Genomic DNA, 8,524 nt, shown 5'->3' with positions numbered 1-8,524 from the left:
TCTGCTGACACTATATCGTAAGTGTGGCCGGGCACTGTGAAAGCCCCGGATGAGCTCGCCCCTGTGAATATACACCAGTGAGGGTGTTGGATATGGATCATGATTCTGATCAAGTTTATGTTGAGTATAACTCGAGTTGGGGATGCACGATAGAGGGAAAGTCCAATGGTTAGCTACCAGGACTTGTCGGGTGATGAGCGGATAATTTGTACCCTTTTTGGCATTGTTTTTAGTATGTTTTTAGTAGTTTTAGTTGAGTTCTTAGTATATTTTTATTAGTTTTTAGTTAAAATTCACTTTTCTGGACTTTACTATGAGTTTGTGTGTTTTTCTGTGATTTCAGGTATTTTCTGGCTGAAATTGAGGGACCTGAGCAAAAATCTGATTCAGAGACTGAAAAGGACTGCAGATGCTGTTGGATTCTGACCTCCCTACACTCGAAGTGGATTTTCTGGAGCTACAGAAGCCCAATTGGCTCGCTCTCAACGGCGTTGGAAAGTAGACATCCTGGGCTTTCCAGCAATATATGATAGTCCATACTTTGCCCAAGATTTGATGGCCCAAACCGGCGTTCAAAGTCACCCTCAGAAATTCCAGCGTTAAACGCCGGAACTGGCACCTAAATGGGAGTTAAACGCCCAAACTGGCATAAAAGCTGGCGTTTAACTCCAAGGAGAGTCTCTACACGAAATTTCTTCATTGCTCAGCCCAAGCACACACCAAGTGGGCCCGGAAGTGGATTTTTATGTCATTTACTCATCTCTGTAAACCCTAGGCTACTAGTTTTCTATAAGTCGGACCTTTTGCTATTGTATTTAGAGGGCTTTTCGATCATGTTTTTATGATTGAACTCACTTTGGGAGGCTGGCCATTCGGCCATGCCTAGACCTTGTTCTTATGTATTTTCAACGGTGGAGTTTCTACACACCATAGATTAAGGTGTGGAGCTCTGCTGTACCTCGAGTATTAATGCAATTACTATTGTTCTTCTATTCAATTCCGCTTGTTCTTTGTCCAAGATATCACTTGTTCTTCAACTTGATGAATGTGATGATCCGTGACACTCATCATCATTCTCACCTATGAACAAGGTGACTGACAACCACTTTTGTTCTACAAGCAACCAAGGCTCTAGTGAATATCTCTTGGATTCCTGATACACGATGCATGGTTGATCGCCTGACAACCGAGTGCTCGCCTGACAAACGAGCCAGCCATTCCGTGAGATCAGAGTCTTCATGGTATAGGCGAGAACTGATGGCGGCATTCAAGAGAATCTGGAAGGTCTAACCTTGTCTGTGGTATTCTGAGTAGGATTCAATGATTGAATGACTGTGACGTGCTTCAAACTCCTAGCAGGCGGGGCATTAGTGACAGACGCAAAAGAATCACTGGATTCTATTCCGGCCTGACCGAGAACCGACAGCTGATTAGCCATATGCTGTGACAGAGCATAGGAACATTTTCACTGAGAGGATGGGAGGTAGCCACTGACAATGGTGAAACCCTTGCATAAGCTTGCCATGGAAAGGAGTAAGAAGGATTGGATGAAGACAGTAGGAAAGCAGAGAGACGGAAGGGAAGGCATCTTCATACGCTTATCTGAAGTTCCTACCAATGAATTACATAAGTATCTCTATCTTTATCTTTATGCTTTATGCATTTATCACCTATACCCATTTGAGTCTGCCTGACTAAGATTTACAAGGTGACCATAGCTTGCTTCATACCAACAATCTCCGTGGGATCGACCCTTACTCGCGTAAGGTTTATTACTTGGACGACCCAGTGCACTTGCTGGTTAGTTGTGCGAAGTTGTGTTTATGCCAAGGTATTGAGCACCAAGTTTTTGGGGTTCATTACCGGGGATTATGAGAGTTGTGAAAAGTATTGTTCACAATTTCGCGCACCAAGTTTTTGGCGCCGTTGCCGGGGATTGTTTTGTGTATGGACAACTGACGGTTCATCTTGTTGCTTAGATTAGGTATTTTTTCTTCAGAGTTCTTAAGAATGAATTCTAGTGTTTCAAGGTGATGTTCTTATCATCACCAAAGCTGATTGATCATCATCAATTTAGCTCTTGAATGCAATGTCCTGCTGAAGCTTAGCTAGCTATGTCTAATTCCTTTAGACGAAAGCTTTAGACTAACATTGCATGATTCCTGTAATTCTCATTAAGAATTTTGATACCTTTATTTTCCTTTTCACTTAATTTTCGAAAAAAAAAACACACAAAAAAATTACAAAATCATAAAATCCAAAAATTTCTAGTTTGAGTATAGAGTCTCATTTTAAGTTTGGTGTCAATTGCATGCATTCATTCATGTGTCTTAAGGATCTTCAAGATGTTATTGATGATTTCTTACTCTAATCTTTAAATTCTCTTGACTTGAGTGTTTTGTGTGTCTCATATGCATTTTCATTAGTGTCAGTAGTATACAAACTGCTAAGTTTGGTGTCTTGCATGCATTGTTATTTGATTTTAGTTGCATTTTGATTATTAAAAATCCAAAAATATTTTTTAATTTGTGTCTTTTCAAGTCAATAACATAGAGAATTGAAGATTCAGAACATACAGCAGAGGAATTATACAGAAAAAGCTGGGCGTTCAAAATGCCCAGTGAAGAAGACAGACTGGCGTTTAAACGCCAGCCAGGGTGCCTGGCTGGGTGTTTAACGCCCAAAAGGGTAGAGATTTGGGCGTTAAACGCCAGAATGTGCACCATTCTGGGCGTTTAACGCCAGGATGGCACAAGGGGGAGGATTTTGTTTTCAAATCAATTTTTTTCAAATTTTCAAAGTTTTTCAAAATCAAATCTGTTTAAATCATATCTTTTCAATCAAATGTTTTCAAAATCAATTTCTTTCCTTTTTCAAAGATACTTGCTATCAATTAATGATTTGATTCAACATTTCAAGTATGTTGCCTTTTCTGTTGAGAAAGGTTTAATGTTTGAATCATATCTTTTCTTGATAGCCAAGTTATTAATTTTTAAAAATCAAATCTTTTTTTTTTAAATTGTTTTCAAATCATATTTTCAAATCATATTTTCTCAATCACATATTTTTAAAACCAATCATATCTTCTTAACCTCATCTTTTTCAAAATAGTTTTCAATCAAATCTTTTTGATTTCTAATTTCAAAATCTTTTGCAAAAATCACTTGATTTCTTTCCCACTCTTATTTTTCGAAAATTAATTAATGTTTTTCAAAATGTTTTCAAATTCTTTTACTTGATTTTCGAAAATTACATTCCCTCCTCTCACATCCTTCTATTTATGGACTAACACTATTCCTTAATGAAAAATTCGAACTCCTTCTTCTATGATAAGTTCGAATTTTTTACTTCTGTCTTCTACTTTTCTTTTCCTCTGACACCTCAAGGAATCTCTATACTGTGACATAGAGGATTCCACATTTTCTTGTTCTCTTCTCTTTCATATGAGTAGGAGCAGAGACAAAGGCATTCTTGTTGAAGCTGACCCTGAACCTGAAAGGACCTTGAAGCAAAAGCTAAGAGAAGCTAAGGCACAATTCTCTATAGAGGACCTAACAGAAATCTTCAAAGAAGAAGAAGACATGGCAGCCGAAAACAACAACAATGCAAACAATGCAAGGAAGGTGCTGGGTGACTTTACTGCACCTACTCCCGACTTCTATGGGAGAAGCATCTCTATCCCTGCCATTGGAGCAAACAACTTTGAGCTTAAGCCTCAATTAGTTTCTCTAATGCAACAGAATTGCAAGTTCCATGGACTTCCATTGGAAGATCCTCATCAATTTTTGGCTGAGTTCTTGCAAATCTGTGACACTGTCAAGACTAATGGGGTAGACCCTGAGGTCTACAGACTTATGCTATTCCCTTTTGCTGTAAGAGACAGAGCTAGGACATGGTTGGATTCACAACCTAAAGAAAGCCTGGACTCATGGGAAAAGCTAGTCAATGCCTTCTTGGCAAAGTTCTTTCCACCTCAAAAATTGAGTAAGCTTAGAGTGGAAGTCCAAACCTTCAGACAGAAGGATGGAGAATCCCTCTATGAAGCTTGGGAAAGATACAAACAATTGATCAGAAAATGTCCTTCTGACATGCTTTCTGAATGGAGCATCATAGGTATTTTCTATGATGGTCTCTCTGAACTATCCAAGATGTCTTTGGATAGCTCTGCTGGAGGATCTCTTCATTTGAAGAAGACGCCTACAGAAGCTCAAGAGCTAATTGAGATGGTTGCAAATAACCAATTCATGTACACTTCTGAAAGGAATCCTGTGAACAATGGGACTAATCAGAAGAAAGGAGTTCTTGAGATTGATGCTCTGAATGCCATTCTGGCTCAGAACAAGATATTGACTCAACACGTCAATTTGATCTCTCAAAGTCTGTCTAGAATGCAAAATGCACCAAGCAGTACTAAGGATGCTTCATCTGAAGAAGAAGTCTATGATCCTGAGAACCCTTCAATGGAAGAGGTGAATTACCTAGGAGAACCCTATGGAAACACCTATAATTCTTCATGGAGAAATCACCCAAATTTCTCATGGAAGAATCAAGAGAGACCTCAACAAGGTTTCAATAACAATAATGGTGGAAGAAATAGGTTTAGCAATGGCAAGCCTTTTCCATCATCTTCTCAGCAACAGACAGAGAATTCTAAGCATAACCCCTCTGACTTAGCAACCATGGTCTCTGATCTGATCAAAACCACTCAAAGTTTCATGACTGAAACAAGATCCTCCTTTAGGAATTTGGAGGCACAAGTGGGACAACTAAGCAAGAAAGTTACTGAACTCCCTCCTAGTACTCTCTCAAGCAACACAGAAGAAAATCCAAAAGGAGAGTGCAAGGCCATCAACATGGCCGAATTTGGAGAGGAAGGAGAGGAAGTGAACGCCACTGAAGAAGACCTCAGTGGGCGTGCACTGACCTCCAATGAGTTCCCTAATGAGGAACCATGGGAATCTGAGGCTCAAAATGAGACCATAGAGATTCCACTGGACTTACTTCTGCCATTCATGAGCTCTGATGAGTATTCTTCCTCTGAAGAGGATGAGTATGTCACTGAAGAGCAAGTTGCTAAATACCTTGGAGCAATCATGAAGCTAAATGACAAGTTATTTGGAAATGAGACTTGGGAGAATGAACCTCCCTTGCTCACCAAAAAACTGGATGACTTGTCTAGGCGGAAATTACCTCAAAAGAGACAAGATCCTGGGAAGTTTTCAATACCTTGTACCATAGGCACCATGACCTTCAAGAAGGCTCTGTGTGACTTAGGGTCAAGTGTAAACCTCATGCCTCTCTCTGTAATGGAGAAGCTAGGGATCTTTGAGGTGCAAGCTGCAAGAATCTCACTGGAGATGGCAGACAACTCAAGAAAACAAGCTCATGGACTTGTAGAGGATGTTCTGGTAAAGATTGAAGACCATTACATCCATGCTGATTTCATAGTCCTAGAGACTGGGAAGTGCATGGATGAATCCATCATCCTTGGCAGACCCTTCCTAGCCACAGCAAAGGCTGTGATTGATGTTGATAGAGGTGAACTGATCATTCAAGTGAATGAAGAATCCTTTGTGTTTAAGGCTCAAGGATATCCCTCTGTCACCATGGAGAGGAAGCATGAAGAGCTTCTCTCAAATCAGAGTCAAACAGAGCCACCACAGTCAAACTCTAAGTTTGGTGTTGGGAGGCCACAACCAAACTCTAAGTTTGGTGTTGAACCCCCATATTCAAACTCTAAGTTTGGTGTTGGGAGGTTCCAACATTGCTCTGAGAAAATGTGAGGCTCCATGAGAGTCCTCTGTCAAGCTACTGACATTAAAGAAGCGCTTGTTGGGAGGCAACCCAATGTTATATGTTATCTATTTCTCTTTGTTATTTTATGTTTTTTGTAGGTTGATGATCATGAGAAGTCACAAAATCAATTGAAAAAGCAAAAACAGAATGAAAAACAGGAAGAAAAACAGCACACCCTGGAGGAAGGACCCACTAGCGTTTAAACGCCAGTGAGGCTAGCAGTTGGGCGTTTAACGCCCAGTCTGGCACCATTCTGGGCGTTTAACGCCAGAAAGGGGCACCAGACTGGCGTTAAACGCCAGAAAAGGGCAAGAACCTGGCGTTAAACGCCAGGAATGGGCACCAGCCCGGCGTTTAACGCCAGAAATGGCTCAAAACGTGATTTTGAATGCCATTTGGTGCAGGGATGACTTTTCCTTGACACCACAGGATCTGTGGACCCCACAGGATCCCCACCAACCCCACCACTCTCTCTCTCTTCTTCACCCATTCACCAATCACCTCAACTCCTCTTCCCCAAAAAACCCTTCACCTATCAAATCTCAATACCCCTTCACCACTCACATCCATCCTTCATAAAACCCCACCTACCTCACCCTTCAAATTCAAACCACTTTCCCTCCCAAACCCACCCATACATGGCCGAACACAAAGCCATTCCTTCTTCCTCATTTCTTCTTCTTCTACTCTCTTCTTTCTTCTTTTGCTCGAGGACGAGCAAACCTTTTAAGTTTGGTGTGGTAAAAGCGTTGCTTTTCGTTTTTCCATAACCATTTATGGCATCCAAGGCCGGAGAAACCTCTAGAAAGAGGAAAGGGAAGGCAAAAGCCTCCTCCTCCGAGTCATGGGAGATGGAGAGATTCATCTCAAGGGTGCATCAAGACCATGATGAGCGGATAATTTATACGCTTTTTGGCATTGTTTTTAGGTAGTTTTTAGTAAGTTTAAGCTACTTTTAGGGATGTTTTCCTTAGTTTTTATGTTAAAATTCACATTTCTGGACTTTACTATGAGTTTGTGTGTTTTTCTGTGATTTCAGGTAATTTCTGACTGAAATTGAGGGATTTGAGCAAAACTCTGAAAAAGGCTGATAAAAGGACTGCTGATGCTGTTGGATTCTGACCTCCCTGCACTCGAAATGGATTTTCTGGAGCTACAGAACTCCAAATGGCGCGCTCTCAACGGCGTTGGAAAGTAGACATCCAGGGCTTTCCAGCAATATATAATAGTCCATACTTTGTTCGAAGAATGACGACGTAACTTGGCGTTAAACGCCAAGTTCATGCTGCTGTCTGGAGTAAAACGCCAGAAAAACGTCATGATCCGGAGTTAAACGCCCAAAACACGTCATAACCTGGAGTTTAACGCCAAGAAATGCCTTAGCTCGTGGATTGATCAAGCTCAGCCCAAGCACACACCAAGTGGGCCCCGGAAGTAGATTTATGCATCAATAACCTACTCATGTAAACCCTAGTAGCTAGTCTAGTATATATAGGACCTCTTACTATTGTATTAGACATCCTGGATTGTATTTTCTATCCTGTGATCACGTTTAGGGGGCTGGCCATTCGGCCATGCCTGGACCTCTTTCACTTATGTATTTTCAACGGTGGAGTTTCTGCACACCATAGATTAAGGGTGTGGAGCTCTACTGTACCTCAAAGATTAATGAAGTTCTATTTTCTTTTATTCAATTCCTCTTTTATTCTTATTCCAAGATATTCATTCGTACCCAAGAACATGATGAATGTGATGAGTTAATAACCCTCATTAACGTTCTCACTCATGAACGCACGTGATTGACAACCACTTACGTTCTACATGCAACACAAGCTTGAATGTGTATCTCTTAGATTCCCCAACAGAATCTTCGTGGTATAAGCTAGATGGATGGCGGCATTTATGAGGATCCGGAAAGTCCAACCTTGTCTGTGGTGTTCCGAGTAGGATCCTGGGAATCCGGAAAGTCTCACCTTGTCTGTGGTATTCCGAGTAGGATTCCGGTAATGAATGACTGTGACGTGCTTCAAACTTGCAACCTGCTGGGCGTTAGTGACAGACGCAAAAGAGGGATTCTATTCCAGTAGGAAGCGGGAACCAACCGGTGATTGGCCGTACTGTGACAGAGTGCGTGAGCATTAGCTTTCACTGCGAGGATGGGATGTAGCTATCAACCATGGGTGATGCCTCCAGACTGGTTAGCTGTGCGAGTGACAGCCGCATAGGATATTTCCCCGAGAGGACTGAAAGTAGCCACAGTTGATGGTGAACCCCTATACAAAGCTTGCATGGAAGGAGTAAGAAGGATTGAGTAGAAGGAATAGGAGAGCAGGCGTCCGTGAGCTCTACAGCATCTCCATTCCGCTTATCTGAAATTCCTACCAATGAATCTACATAAGTATTTCTATCCCTTTTATTATTTATTTCTTATTTCTATTTTCGAAACCCATAAATCAATATTTAATCTGCCTAACTGAGATTTACAAGGTGACCATAGCTTGCTTCATACCAACAATCTCTGTGGATTCGACCCTTACTCACGTAAGGTTATTACTTGGACGACCCAGTACACTTGCTGGTTAGTTGAACGGAGTTGTGAAGAAAATAAACAGTGCCCTAAGGGTATATGCCAAAGCTCAAAAGATAGAATAAAATTTGTACAACTTAAGAATGTTGAATCACAATTTCGTCCACCAAGTTTTTGGCGCCGTTGCCGGGGATTGTTCGA

General features: G+C 41.2%; 1 non-coding gene across 1 annotated transcript; it reads right to left on the bottom strand.

Moving 5' to 3' along the window:
* Window positions 1-3,986: 3,986 nt before the first annotated feature.
* Window positions 3,987-4,094, bottom strand: LOC130984852 (small nucleolar RNA R71). The gene has a single exon (XR_009088758.1). It is a non-coding gene; the product is annotated as a small nucleolar RNA R71 (small nucleolar RNA).
* Between the last annotated feature and the right edge of the window lie 4,430 nt (window positions 4,095-8,524).

Source organism: Arachis stenosperma, chromosome 5 (genome assembly GCF_014773155.1).
Source record: "Arachis stenosperma cultivar V10309 chromosome 5, arast.V10309.gnm1.PFL2, whole genome shotgun sequence".
Lineage (NCBI taxonomy): Eukaryota > Viridiplantae > Streptophyta > Magnoliopsida > Fabales > Fabaceae > Arachis > Arachis stenosperma.
Note: the sequence above shows the minus strand (reverse complement) of the source record. Positions and strands in the feature narration are given on the sequence as shown.